General features: G+C 49.2%; 1 protein-coding gene across 2 annotated transcripts in view; it reads right to left on the bottom strand.

The window, feature by feature from the left end:
- Window positions 1-15,413, bottom strand: part of LOC126263044 (uncharacterized) — a 483,472-nt gene that overhangs the window by 301,840 nt on the left and 166,219 nt on the right. The gene's annotated exons all lie outside the window — the stretch shown is intronic.

Consider the following 15,413-nt stretch of genomic DNA (forward strand, 5'->3'; position numbering starts at 1 on the left):
TTACTGATTTGTAAGTGCATCCTTTTCGCAAAGACTGCATTTCACTCTAGAGACGAAACGCAATGAAAATAGTTACTCCATGACGACAAAATTCAAATCCGAAATGTGTAGTCGAGTGACAACCACTTCTAAAAACCCGAGGAACAATATGCGCTGCCATATTTCCGCTACTTTTTCATTAGTTAAAATACAAGGGAATTTGCGCAGAGGATGTTAACGACTTAAAATTACTGAAAAAGATTTGTCAAGTGCTGTGGATCTACTTTTATCAGTTATCCCTTACTGTTCACGTGACTGTTCAGATGTCCCTTACATTTTATTAAACTGTAGTGTTGACAAGTGCAGACAAATTCCAAAATGAGGAAGAAAATGAGAGATTAAACGTGTTCCTGAGTAGTGGTTGAACTGTTATCTTTTACTTCAGAAATAGCCTTGTAACTGTACCCTATTGTTATGATTATGACTGCCGGCCGGAGTGGCCGTGCGGTTCTGGGCGCTACAGTCTGGAGCCAAGCGACCGCTACGGTCGCAGGTTCGAATCCTGCCTCGGGCATGGATGTCTGTGATGTCCTTAGGTTAGTTAGGTTTAATTAGTTCTAAGTTCTAGGCGACTGATGACCTCAGAAGTTAAGTCGCATAGTGCTCAGAGCCATTTATGATTATGACTTATGAAACTGTTGGTAAGCTCGCGTAAAGTTATAGCGCCTAGTACGAGGTTGCCTCGTATTACTGACAATGAAGCAATACCGAGCGGACTTACGATTTCTCTCTTACTACTGTCACTGTTCTTGTTGTGATACTGCATAACAATACATTTGGCAAGTTATTTAGCAGTTGCCGGACCATGCCGATGCTACATTTCAACTGAAGATCTCAACAATGTATAAAGCAGCCATCATTACTGAGATTACAATCGCATGGCAGACATTAAATTACTCTAGCACAGCTACGGATTTTTCTAATATAAATACAAAAATTCCACTTAAGTCATCGGCTATATTGAAAACTGTAAGGTAAATTACTGATGTACATACATCCCTGGTGAGTCTCCGCTAAAAATGTCAAATCCAGAGGTTTAAACTGACGCTCTAGGAGGAGGCACCTATTACTCGAATATACACTCCTGGAAATTGAAATAAGAACACCGTGAATTCATTGTCCCAGGAAGGGGAAACTTTATTGACACATTCCTGGGGTCAGATACATCACATGATCACACTGACAGAACCACAGGCACATAGACACAGGCAACAGAGCATGCACAATGTCGGCACTAGTACAGTGTATATCCACCTTTCGCAGCAATGCAGGCTGCTATTCTCCCATGGAGACGATCGTAGAGATGCTGGATGTAGTCCTGTGGAACGGCTTGCCATGCCATTTCCACCTGGCGCCTCAGTTGGACCAGCGTTCGTGCCGGACGTGCAGACCGCGTGAGACGACGCTTCATCCAGTCCCAAACATGCTCAATGGGGGACAGATCCGGAGATCTTGCTGGCCAGGGTAGTTGACTTACACCTTCTAGAGCACGTTGGGTGGCACGGGATACATGCGGACGTGCATTGTCCTGTTGGAACAGCAAGTTCCCTTGCCGGTCTAGGAATGGTAGAACGATGGGTTCGATGACGGTTTGGATGTACCGTGCACTATTCAGTGTCCCCTCGACGATCACCAGTGGTGTACGGCCAGTGTAGGAGATCGCTCCCCACACCATGATGCCGGGTGTTGGCCCTGTGTGCCTCGGTCGTATGAAGTCCTGATTGTGGCGCTCACCTGCACGGCGCCAAACACGCATACGACCATCATTGGCACCAAGGCAGAAGCGACAATCGCTGAAGACGACACGTCTCCATTCGTCCCTCCATTCACGTCTGTCGCGACACCACTGGAGGCGGGCTGCACGATGTTGGGGCGTGAGCGGAAGACGGCCTAACGGTGTGCGGGACCGTAGCCCAGCTTCATGGAGACGGTTGCGAATGGTCCTCGCCGATACCCCAGGAGCAACAGTGTCCCTAATTTGCTGGGAAGTGGCGGTGCGGTCCCCTACGGCACTGCGTAGGATCCTACGGTCTTGGCGTGCATCCGTGCGTCGCTGCGGTCCGGTCCCAGGTCGACGGGCACGTGCACCTTCCGCCGACCACTGGCGACAACATCGATGTACTGTGGAGACCTCACGCCCCACGTGTTGAGCAATTCGGCGGTACGTCCACCCGGCCTCCCGCATGCCCACTATACGGCCTCGCTCAAAGTCCGTCAACTGCACATACGGTTCACGTCCACGCTGTCGCGGCATGCTACCAGTGCTAAAGACTGCGATGGAGCTCCGTATGCCACGGCAAACTGGCTGACACTGACGGCGGCGGTGCACAAATGCTGCGCAGCTAGCGCCATTCGACGGCCAACACCTCGGTTCCTGGTGTGTCCGCTGTGCCGTGCGTGTGATCATTGCTTGTACAGCCCTCTCGCAGTGTCCGGAGCAAGTATGGTGGGTCTGACACACCGGTGTCAATGTGTTCTTTTTTCCATTTCCAGGAGTGTATTTTTTAACACCTGGACACGCGTCACTAAAACAGTATGATGCCCTTTAGTGGTCTCCATTTCTGCTAGATGAGGGAAGTTCTGCGATAACCGCCACATAAAACAGATGCAGATAAATCTAAATTCGAGTGTTGTGTACTGGGTGTGACAATGCTTCAGTGCCCGCAGGACAACCAATTACATTCATCGGAAGATTCCACTCTGTAGGCTTATACATTTCATCTTAATGAAGGGTGCTTACTAATTCCAGTTCTACTTAACACGCAGGAGACAAATGGGGTAACTGCGTAATAGTTGGAGCTGTTAGAATGAATTTTCTTTCTACATCGCAATGTGCACTGCTGCGGAACTTCCTGTCGAATTAAAACTGTGTGCTGCACTTGGACGAGAACACTGAACCACTACCTTTCGCTGGCAAAAACTCTTCACGACTGAGCTACACAAGTACGACTCCAAGTCTGTACTCAAAGCTTTACTTCCGCCAGTACCTCTCCCTTATACTTCGCAGATTTCAAAAAATATCTCTTGCATGCATTACAGGCTAACGCTCCTGGATACCTCAGTCAGTAGAGCACTTGTCCGCGTAAGGCAGAGGTTCCGGTTTCGAGTCCCAGCCCGGCATGCAATTTTTTTTTCTGCCCGCCAGTTTCATATGGAGTTACTGTTTATGGGATGAGTCAACACGCTAGCCGCAATGACTCGATGCCAACGTCAAAAAAATCGCTTCTCAACTAATGACGTTCGATCCTATAAAAATGAGGCCATTTGTTTTGAGAGCGCTCGCTGGCTGTTGCGCGAACGTGTGTGAGGTGGCACAAGGTAAACAGATACAGAGGGTGACGAAATAGCGCGCTTACCTGCTGTCTTTATCCTTTGCCGTCACAAAGATCAGTCTGTTTAACTGCGCTGTGACGCCGTTAGCACATACAGTAAAATGTGTAGTAGTAAAGATTTGTGGGACGCAGAGGGGAGGGGCGCAAGGAAGAGTCGGTCACGTGTTTCTTCATCTGAAGAAACAATGTCGACGTGGGTGTATTACGGCAGCCATTATTAAGAGCGCGAAAAACAGGCCTGGCTTGCGCCGCTTCTCGGAGACCGGATGCGTGGGTCTTGTCGGTGTATCCCGCAACGGGAATCTGCCGCGAATGCTTAATCGTGGCGGGCAAAAAGCCGGGAAGAGTCGCCCTGGGGTACCGTTGCACGACCGCCTCGTAAGGACGGGCGGCACCACGCTCCAAGGGAGTCTCTCATCAAGTCTTCGTGGTGGAGTGGGTGCTCCAAACGTACACCGCTGTATTAATGAAGGCACAAATTCCATTCAATTCTCTGACCTTCACAGATGCAGTAACTCGACCCCTCCCCATGAGTACCTTCTCTCGCTAGATTTCGATTGTTGTTAGTGATGGTAAATGAAACTGAAGTTGTAAGTGGGCTGTTTACGTTTTTATGTTGGTAACGCCACGTAGCGCTCTATATGAAAATCAATGACTGTGCTGTGTGAAGGCTGTGGTTGGCTTGCATTGTTGTTTGCTATTGTAGTGTTGGCCAGCTGGATGTTAACAGCGCGTAGCGTTGCGCAGTTGGAGGTCAGCGGCCAGCAGTGGTGGATGTGGGGAGAGAAATGGCGGAGTTTTGAGAGCGGATGATCTGGACGATTGTCCATCAGAGACAGTAAATTTGTAAACCTGGATGTCATGAACTGCTATATACACTCCTGGAAATTGAAATAAGAACACCGTGAATTCATTGTCCCAGGAAGGGGAAACTTTATTGACACATTCCTGGGGTCAGATACATCACATGATCACACTGACAGAACCACAGGCACATAGACACAGGCAACAGAGCATGCACAATGTCGGCACTAGTACAGTGTATATCCACCTTTCGCAGCAATGCAGGCTGCTATTCTCCCATGGAGACGATCGTAGAGATGCTGGATGTAGTCCTGTGGAACGGCTTGCCATGCCATTTCCACCTGGCGCCTCAGTTGGACCAGCGTTCGTGCTGGACGTGCAGACCGCGTGGGACGACGCTTCATCCAGTCCCAAACATGCTCAATGGGGGACAGATCCGGAGATCTTACTGGCCAGGGTAGTTGACTTACACCTTCTAGAGCACGTTGGGTGGCACGGGATACATGCGGACGTGCATTGTCCTGTTGGAACAGCAAGTTCCCTTGCCGGTCTAGGAATGGTAGAACGATGGGTTCGATGACGGTTTGGATGTACCGTGCACTATTCAGTGTCCCCTCGACGATCACCAGTGGTGTACGGCCAGTGTAGGAGATCGCTCCCCACACCATGATGCCGGGTGTTGGCCCTGTGTGCCTCGGTCGTATGCAGTCCTGATTGTGGCGCTCACCTGCACGGCGCCAAACACGCATACGACCATCATTGGCACCAAGGCAGAAGCGACTCTCATCGCTGAAGACGACACGTCTCCATTCGTCCCTCCATTCACGCCTGTCGCGACACAACTGGAGGCGGGCTGCACGATGTTGGGGCGTGAGCGGAAGACGGCCTAACGGTGTGCGGGACCGTAGCCCAGCTTCATGGAGACGGTTGCGAATGGTCCTCGCCGATACCCCAGGAGCAACAGTGTCCCTAATTTGCTGGGAAGTGGCGGTGCGGTCCCCTACGGCACTGCGTAGGATCCTACGGTCTTGGCGTGCATCCGTGCGTCGCTGCGGTCCGGTCCCAGGTCGACGGGCACGTGCACCTTCCGCCTACCACTGGCGACAACATCGATGTACTGTGGAGACCTCACGCCCCACGTGTTGAGCAATTCGGCGGTGCGTCCACCCGGCCTCCCGCATGCCCACTATACGCCCTCGCTCAAAGTCCGTCAACTGCACATACGGTTCACGGCCACGTTGTCCCGGCATGCTACCAGTGTTAAAGACTGCGATGGAGCTCCGTATGCCACGGCAAACTGGCTGACACTGACGGCGGCGGTGCACAAATGCTGCGCAGCTAGCGCCATTCGACGGCCAACACCGCGGTTCCTGGTGTGTCCGCTGTGCCGTGCGTGTGATCATTGCTTGTACAGCCCTCTCGCAGTGTCCGGAGCAAGTATGGTGGGTCTGACACACCGGTGTCAATGTGTTCTTTTTTCCATTTCCAGGAGTGTATATTACGACTTTTGAACACTATTAAGGTAAATACATTGTTTGTTCTCTATCAAAATCTTTCATTTGCTAACTATGCCTATCAGTAGTTAGTGCCTTCAGTAGCTAGAATCTTTTATTTAGCTGGCAGTAGTGGCGCTCGCTGTATTGCAGTAGTTCGAGTAATGAAGATTTTTGTGAGGTAAGTGATTCATGAAAGGTATAGGTTATTCAGTATTTTAAACATAGCTGCGCTACAGCAACGGTTCCACGTCAAAAGATTAAAAAACAGCCGACCAGTTGCAAAGGATAAAGTAATCTTTACCTAGGTTTCAATAGATATAAATCTATCTTCTTCAGAAGACGGCAATATTACAGTAACATGGAGTGAAGTATCCTTGTCATTTTTGTATAGGTTATTGTTAGTCAGGGCTATTCTTTTGTAGGGATTATTGTAAGTCAGATTGCGTTCCGCTAAAAGTACTGTGTGTCAGTTTAAGCACAGTCATGTATAATTTTTCTAAGGGGACGTTTCAAAGACAGTTAGAAATTATTTAGCTGGGTGGGCGAAGAACCCACAAAAAGTAAACAAGGGGATGTTAAAAGCTCTAGAACCAATCCCATGACCTTACTTCCGTCTTTCAACACTGTCTGATCAATTGGTCATTTTAACAGATAATAGGGTGGGCTGGTTTGTAACTGTAGTCACTGTTTATCATCCTAAATTTCAACCTACCGAGTTTCACTTAGCACTTACAAAAAAAAATGTGTGTGAAATCTTATGGGACTTAACTGCTAAGGTCATCAGTTCCTAAGCTTACACACCACTTAACCTAAATTATCCTAAGGACAAACACACACACCCATGCCCGAGGGAGGACTCGAACCTCCGCCAGGACCAGCCGCACAGTCCATGACTGCAGCGCCTGAGACCGCTCGGCTAATCCCGCGCGGCTATTTTCTTTTCTTTTACTGAAATGCTTAGCACTTACATTCATCATTTCTTCACTATACTATTTTTTACAGTCTTTAGTACCTTTCTTGAATACTCCCCATGAAAATTAGCAAAGCTTAAATCGAACATCGCATAACGTAATTACTGTTTCTTACCGTATAATGCTTGCTCGACTGTTACCGTGAACACTTTAATTCGAACGCAGCTTTCTTCGTAACTGCTTAGTCACGTTTTTTCCTCTCAACTGTCTAATGTTCTAACCATCACCACATTTCTACGACTAACTTATAACTGACATTTACTCCGCTTTCAGTCTTCTCTAACTACATATAACTCTGTTCCACTCTAGATTACGCTCACCTCCACTCCTGACGCAACCTAGCGGCTCTCTTGACTACTCAGAAAACGCACACGTGCTCAAAACTTAAAACTGTCATTGTCAGCACAACCATGGTCACGAATCTCTCACCTCGTAAAGAACTTGGTACCCGGGAGATAGTCATAGCTGCTGACGTGCAGATTCAGAAGTTCAGAGTGTGTCAGATACAGTTGTGAGTAGTCTGTTTAGGTTTTTATGTTGGTAACGCCACGTAGCGCTCTGTATGAAAATTGCTGACTGTGCTGTGTGCAGTCTGTGGCTGGTTGGCATTGTTGGAATATTCGCCATTGTCTTCGTTGATCCATTATGGATCGTGGGACGACCGCTGGCATGAACTTCTAGATGCAATAATTTATCAAAAAAAATGGTTCAAATGGCTCTGAGCAATATGGGACTCAACATCTTAGGTCATAAGTCCCCTAGAACTTAGAACTACTTAAACCTAACTAACCTAAGGACATCACACACACCCATGCCCGAGGCAGGATTCGAACCTGCGACCGTAGCAGTCCCGCGGTTCCGGACTGCAGCGCCAGAACCGCTAGACCACCGCGGCCGGCAATAATTTATCAACACCCGTATGTATTGTAGAAATTTATTTTATTTTATGAACTTCTATGTGCTACCAGTTTCGGCATTACATTGATGTCATCTTCAGGCCCCACTCGTCATAGTCGTAAAATCGCTATACACGGAAGGAGCCATATAACTGGATCCGTGAATCAATCGTCCTGCAACAGTTCTTGGTGTCCAGGCGACACGGACTCATAGTCCTTTTTGGTGTGTACCTGGATACGACTATTTTGTATATGCAGTGGTTGGACAGATATATGGGAACAACGCGAGAAATGTATGCTTAAAAACAAGTGCAGATACTAGTCAAGCCTATAAGGTGCGTTGTAGCACTTGACCACGAAGTACACTTGTGCAATGTCGTCAATACGTCACAGGTTTTATTCGTGGTCAGAATAGTGTTGTGTGTACGAGTAGTTGTGAGTGCATTGTTTCAGAGCTAAATGAATTCGAACGTGGGCCAATTGTTGGTGCTCGTGAAGTGAATGCTTCCGTAACCAAAGTAGCCGACGTGTTTGGTGTTTCAAGAGGCACCACATCTGAGAAATATACCGCATAAAGGAAAAAAAGAAGAAATCATCATCTGCTAAATCACTACCCCGACGGGAGTGTGTTTTGCATTATGGTGACGGGCGATCATTGAAGACAATAGTGACGAAAAATGAGAGGCCGACAGCTGCAGATGCCCGTAACAGGAAATGTGGTGCCGAAGCAATAAAACCTGAACTATGAAGCAATAGGAGAAACTTGCTTGGTCGGGTGAGTCTTGTTTCGTATTCCCCCTAACTTCTGGCCGAGTTTACGTGGCAAGAATAGAACATGGCGGCGGTTCGATGTTAATTTGGGCAGCTATATCGTGGTATTCCGTGGGCCCCACGGTTCCTCTGCAAAGTCACATTAGCACCCAGGACTATGTGACCATTTTGACTGGTCAGGTCCATCCCATGCAACAGTGTTTGTTCTCCAGTGGTGATGCTGTGCTCCGAGACGTCAGGGCTCCTATTCGCACAACTCGCATCGTCCAGGGCTGCTTTTGAGAGCACGAGAATGAATTTTCTCACCTTCCCTGGCCACCACGGTGACAGAATCTCCATGTCATTGAGCCCTTGTGACCTCCTTTGGCGAGAATGGTGCGTGATCCGTACGCAGCTATCATCGTTACCTCAACTTACCATTATTCTGTGGCAGTAATAATGATTACCTTGAAAACTCTACAGTTGGAAGCTGTTTTCAACGCCAATGGTTTTCCTACACCCTGTAAGGCTTGAAAATGTATTTGTTTTCAGTGTTTCCGTGTTTTAGTCCACCAACTGTTTACTGAAAAATTAAAAGCTATACTTCTACTTTACATCCCGAATGTATCTACTCCAAAAGCCTCATTTCTTATGTAAACAGTGTACAACCACAGTGGCTTGTTGTTAATTGCGTGAAGGATGTTTTAAGGCTCAGACACGACGATGGCATGTGTACATGCCGGAGGATTTTTAAAGTTGGACACGTGCTGAGGCACAATCGTTTGCAGCACACCACTCGATAATGGCCCTAAGGACGAAGAAATTGCAATGATTTTCTTAAGAAGTCTGGTAATTGAGGGAATGCGGTCTGATACTGGGGATACTGTAGAAGGAGATCAAGATCTGAATATACACTACTGGCCATTAAAATTGCTACACCACGAAGATGATGTGCTACAGACGCGAAATTTAACCGACAGGAAGACGATGCTGTGATATGCAAATGATTAGCTTTTCAGACCATTCACACAAGGTTGGCGCCGGTGGCGACACCTACAACGTGCTGACATGAGGAAAGTTTCCAACCGATTTCTCATACACAAACAGCAGTTGACCGGCGTTGCCTGGTGAAACGTTGTTGTGACGCCTCATATGAGGAGGAGAAATGCGTACCATCACGTTTCCGACTTTCATGAACGTTGGATTGTAGCCTATCGCGACTGCGGTTTATCGTATCGCGACATTGCTGCTCGCGTTGGTCGAGATCCAATGACTGTTAGCAGAATATGGAATCGGTGGGTTCAGGAGGGTAATACGGAACGCCGTGCTGGATCCCAAAGACCACGTATCACTAGCAGTCGAGATGACACGCATCTTATCCGCATGACTGTAACGGATCGCGCAACCACGTCTCGATCCCTGACTCAACAGATGGGGACGTTTGCAAGACAACAACCATCTGCACGAACAGTTCGAAGACGTGTGCAGCAGCATAGGTTATCAGCTCGGTGACCATGGCTGCGGTTACCTTTGACGCTTCATCACAGACAGGAGTGTCTGCGATGGTGTAGTCAACGACGAAGCTGGGTGCACGAATGGCAAAACGTCGTTTTTTCGGACGGTTCCAGTTTCTGTTTACAGCATCATGATGGTCGCATCCGTGTTTGGCAACATCGCGGTGAACGCACATTGGAAGCGTGTATTGGTCATCGCCATACTGGCGCATCACCCGGCGTGATGGTATGGTGTGCCATTAGTTACACGTCTCGGTCACCTCTTGTTCGCATTGACGGCACTTTGAACAGTGGTCGTTACATTTCAGATGTGTTACGACCCGTGGCTCTACCCTTCATTCGATCCCTGCGAAACCCTACATTTCAGTAGGATAATGCACGACCGCATGTTGCAGGTCCTCTACGGGCCTCTGTGGATACAGAAAATGTTCGACTGCTGCCCTGGCCAGCACATTCTCCAGATCTCTCACCAATTGAAAACGTCTGGTCAATGGTGGCCGAGCAACTGGCTCGTCACAATACGCCAGTCACTACTCTTGATGAACTGTGGTATCGTGTTGAAGCTGCATGGGCAGCTGTACCTGTACGCGCCATACAAGCTCTGTTTGACTGAATGCCGAGGCGTATCATGGCCGTTATTACGCCCAGAGGTGGTTGTTCTGGGTACTGATTTCTCAGGATGTATGCACCCAAATTGCGTGCAAATGTAATCACATGTCAGTTCTAGTATAATATATTTGTCCAATGAATACCTTATTATCTGCATTTCTTCTTGGTGTAGCAATTTTAATGGCCAGTAGTGTAGCAAGCATGCTGATACAGATGTAATCTTCAATGGTTATGCGCCGACGAAGAGGCTTTCACAGGGTTAACTAGCGTGTAGAGCTGAACCAAACCAATCTTGAGACTGTGGAACACAACAACACACATCGCAGCAAGGAATAAGTCGGAATCAACGAAGAGCTCTAGGATGTGGGCCAAGAACGCGCGTGTAAGGCAGAGCGTGACGCAGCCGCGTTCCGCGTACGGCGGCGATCTTTCCGTGATCGGGCTAGGCGGTGACTCAGCCGCTGCGGCGCGTGCCACAGTCCTGTGGACGGCTGCGCCGGCACCCTCCGGAACGTCACGGCGCGCCGCAGCCGGCGAAAGCGCTGCCCAGTGACGCAGGCGGTGACGGCGCCGTGAGCTCACCAGCGTCCCGAGCGGCGGGCGGCCCAGGTGCCTGTGCGGAGCGCACACTTCAACGAGGCAGTCGACTGCGAGAGGAAACACACGAAAACCTAGGCCGCCGTGGGGAGACTTCTGCGGCAGCAGTACCGACACGCGGTGACAGAGATTGCCCATTCTTCTTGGTCTTCGTTGATCCATTATGGATCGTGGGACGACGGTTGTCATGAATTTCTTGATGCAACAATTTACCAACAGCCGTATATATTGTAGAACTTTTTTATGAACTTCTATGTGCTACCAGTTTCGGCATTATATTGATGCCATCTTCAGGCCCCACTCGTAAAATCGCTATACACGGAAGGAGTCATATAACTGGATCCGTGAATCAATTCGTCCTGCAACAGCTCTTGGTGACCAGGCGACACAGACTGTTGCAGGACGAATTGACTCACGGATCCAGTTATATGGCTCCTTCCATGTATAGCGATTTTACGAGTGGGGCCTGAAGATGGCATCAATATAATGCCGAAACTGGTAGCAGATAGAAGTCCATAAAAATAAATAAATTTCTACAATACATACGGCTGTTGGTAAATTATTGCGTCAAGGAGATTCTTCTTGGGGTCGTGCTAGTCCGTTTGGAGTGGGTGAAGAACCTAGAGTATCCTCTTCCCTCATTTTAAAAACAAGTAAAAGAGCAACGGCCAACACAAATCAAAATGGAAGCATTTGCTAATGGCTGTAGCCGAAGCAGTGCTGGCGTGTCTCCGTTAGTATCTTATGGAACTATAGTCCAAAACATCTGACTAAAGCACTGTAGAAACCGAAGGTCTCTACACATACACTATGTGATCAAAAGTATCGGGACACCTGGCTGAAAATGACTTACAAGTTCGTGGCGCTCTCCATCGGTAATGCTGGAATTCAGTATGGTGTTGGCCCACCCTTAGCCTTGATGACAGCTTCCACTCTCGCGGGCATACGTTCAATCATGTTGGTTCAAATGGCTCTGAGCACTATGGGACTTAACATCTGAGGTCATTAGTCCCCGAGAACTTAGAACTACTTAAACCTAACTAACCTAAGGACATCACACACATCCATGCCCGAGGCAGAGTTCGAACCTGCGACCGTAGCGGTCGCGTGGTTCCGGACTGAAGCGCCTAGAACCGCTCGTCCACCGCGGCCGGCTTCAATCAATCGCTGGAAGGTTTCTTGGGGAATGGCAGCCGATTCTTCAAGGACTGCTGCACTGAGGAGAGGTGTCGCTGTCGGTCGGTGAGGCCTTGCACCAAGTCGGCGTTCCAAACCATCCCAGAGGTGTTCTACAAGATTCAAGTCAGGACTCTGTGCAGGACAGACCATTACAGATATGTTATTGTCGTGTAACCACTCCGCCTCAGGCCGACATTATGAACAGGTGCTCGATCATGTTGAAAGATGCGACCGCTATCCCCGAATTGCTCTTGAACAGTGGGAAGCAAGAAGGTGCTTAAAACTTCAGTGTAGGCCTGTGCTGTGTAGTGCCACGCAAAACAACAAGTGGTGCAAGCCCCCTGCGTGAAAAACGCGACCACATCATAACACCACCGCCTCCGAATTTTACTGTTGGTACTACACACGCTGGGTCGGCTAGGGTGGCCGAGCGCTTCTAGGCGCTACAGTCTGGAACCGCGAGACCGCTACGGTCGCAGGTTCGAAACCTGCCTCGGGCACTGATGTGTGTGATGTCCTTAGGTTAGTTACGTTTAAGTAGTTCTAAGTTCTAGGGGACTGATCACCGTAGAAGTTAAGTCCCATGGTGCTCAGAGCCATTTGAATTTGAACACACGCTGGCAGATGACGTTCACCGGCCAAGGGGAAGTGGCTTTCGGCCATGCAAAGAATTTCCGCGGCGGTGCGGATTGTTGTTCGGCACACGCCACGCAAGAGGAGCACATATTCGTAATCGCAGCATCGATTCCGAACCAAGTACAGTGCTGACGAGCAAGTTGTTTCGTACGCACTATACCCCAATGTCCGTGGTGAAGAAGCCGTAAGACAGAGGACTGTAACGAACGTGGGACCACGACTCGGGACTGATCATTATCAGAACGCAACAACAAAACACCACGTCGTACAAAAAGTCTCTCCTTGTGAGCAAAAAATCGGCGAACCAGCGGATCCTCGATCCGTGACTTGGACAAGGGCCATTGCGTAGCAACAAAACGCAAAACGGGAGCAAGGACAGGGTCAGCAGCCGTGGCTGTAGCGACACGACGAAAATCAATCGGAAACGATGCGACCATGTCATCGGTTTCCGCATCAATGAACATGCAAGCAAGTTCGGAAGAATCGAATGCTTTATCCTCAGCAACAGGCAAACAGGACAACGCATCAGCGTTTCCGTGCTTAGCAGTGGACCGATACAAGATATCGTAGCGGTACTGCGAGAGGAAAAGAGACCAGCGAATGAATTTCTGCGCCGTACGCGGAGGTACAGGCTTGTCCGGATGAAAAAGCGATGTCAAAGGTTTGTGGTCCGTGATGATGGTAAAGTGACGACCATACAAGAAATCGTGAAACTTAGTAACACCAAACACGAGAGCTAAAGCCTCTTTCTCTATTAGCATTCGCTAAACCCGACCGTGATTCGCCACTCCACACAACGTTTTTCCACTGTTCAATCGTCCAATGTTTACACTCCATACACCAAGCGAGGCGTCGATGGCATTCGCCGGCGTGATGTCTGGCTTATCAGCAGCCGCTCAACCATGAAATCCTAGTTTTCTCGCCTCCCGCCTAACTGTCATAGTACTTGCACTGGATCTTGAAGCAGTTTGGAATTCCTCTGTGATGGTCTCTACAGATGTCTGCCTATTACACATTACGATCCTCTTCAACTGTCGGCGGTCTCTGTCAGTCAAAGACGGGGTCGGCCTCTACGCTTTTGTGCTGTACGTGTCCCTTCACGTTTCTACTTCACTGTCACATCGGAACCGGAGGACCTAGGGATGTTTAGGAGCGTGGAAATCTCGCGTACAGATGTATGACACAAGTGACAGCCAGTCACCTGACCTCTTTCGAAGTCCTTGAGTTCCGCGGAGCTCCCCATTCCGCTCTATCACGATGTCTAATGGCTACTGAGGTCGCTGGTATGGAGTACCTGACAGTAGGTGGCAGCACAATGCACCGAATATGAATGATGTATGTTTTTGGGGTTGTCCGAGTACTTTTGATCACATATTGTAGTACTAGCTTTACCCACCGCCAGTCGGTAGTAGTTCGAGAAAACACCACTCTTGAAAAGGGGCGCACTGTGCAGTTTGAGGACCGCTCTAAGCTAAGGATCGACGACTTTGCTCCAGCGGCAAGAGCCCGTGTGCCTACACACACAGCATCATACCATCGATGTAAGCCAGCGTCCGTATCCGTACAGTGAGTACCGTGTCGAACTGTAGCCCGCAGCAGCACCTCCAGCTCAGGTGGCTTACAAGTGGCTCGGCACTGAATCCGGCGTGCAGTCATTAGATTTTCCGCGGGCGGCTGGTGTGGGATCGCGCCTCTGCGTCTTTTCGGCGGCCGGCGGGCGGGCGGAACAGGAGTCTGGGCTGCGCTCTCAAGGTTGTTGAACCGCGCCAGCCGCGGCTTCCGACTTATTCCTATCTTCCGCCGCCGGGAGCGCGTCATTTGCCGCTTCCTGCACTGGTCCGTGGAGAACGCGCCGGCGCACACGCACATAATTCTTTTGACACTTCCGCCGCCGCCGCCGCCGCAGTCGCCTGAGGGACGCAGCCCTTACCGAAATGCACCGTTGCTGTGCTGGATTACAACATCCTGCGTCGCGCGAGACCCTCACAGAGCTGCCGACATTGCTTTCCGGCGACATCTTTGTCGTATACTACGATTATAGCAAGTGTTTTGGTTCATAAACAACATCACCTCTCAACCCTTTTACTCAAAGCAGAGCACTGGGCAACAGCAGATGTGAAACGCAATCAGCTACCGTTGCAGCTATGTATACAGCTCTTCTACACAAAATTTCTCGTGAATAGGATATCAACCTGACAGCAATAAATGCGTGAATGCCGTTGCTACTATGATGTTATTTATCAGGAGGGTTGGGTTGTTTTTGAGGCAGGAGACCAGACAACGACGTCATCGGTCTCATCGGATTAGGGAAGGATGGGGAAGGTAGTCGGCCGTGCCCTTTGAAAGGAACCATCCCGGCATTTGCCTGGAGCGATTTAGGGAAATCACGGAAAATCTAAATCAGGATGGCCGGGCGCGGGATTGAACCGCCGTCCTCCCGAATGCGAGTCCAGTGTGCTAACCACTGCGCCACCTCACTCGGTATATTTATCACGAGGAATGACCACAGGATCACTCATTTAGAAGATACTGTGCGATGGTTATAATCCTCGCAGGAAATCGACAGTGGATACAGCATCTCCCCAGTTTT

This window comes from Schistocerca nitens, chromosome 6 (genome assembly GCF_023898315.1).
Source record: "Schistocerca nitens isolate TAMUIC-IGC-003100 chromosome 6, iqSchNite1.1, whole genome shotgun sequence".
Classification (NCBI taxonomy): domain Eukaryota; kingdom Metazoa; phylum Arthropoda; class Insecta; order Orthoptera; family Acrididae; genus Schistocerca; species Schistocerca nitens.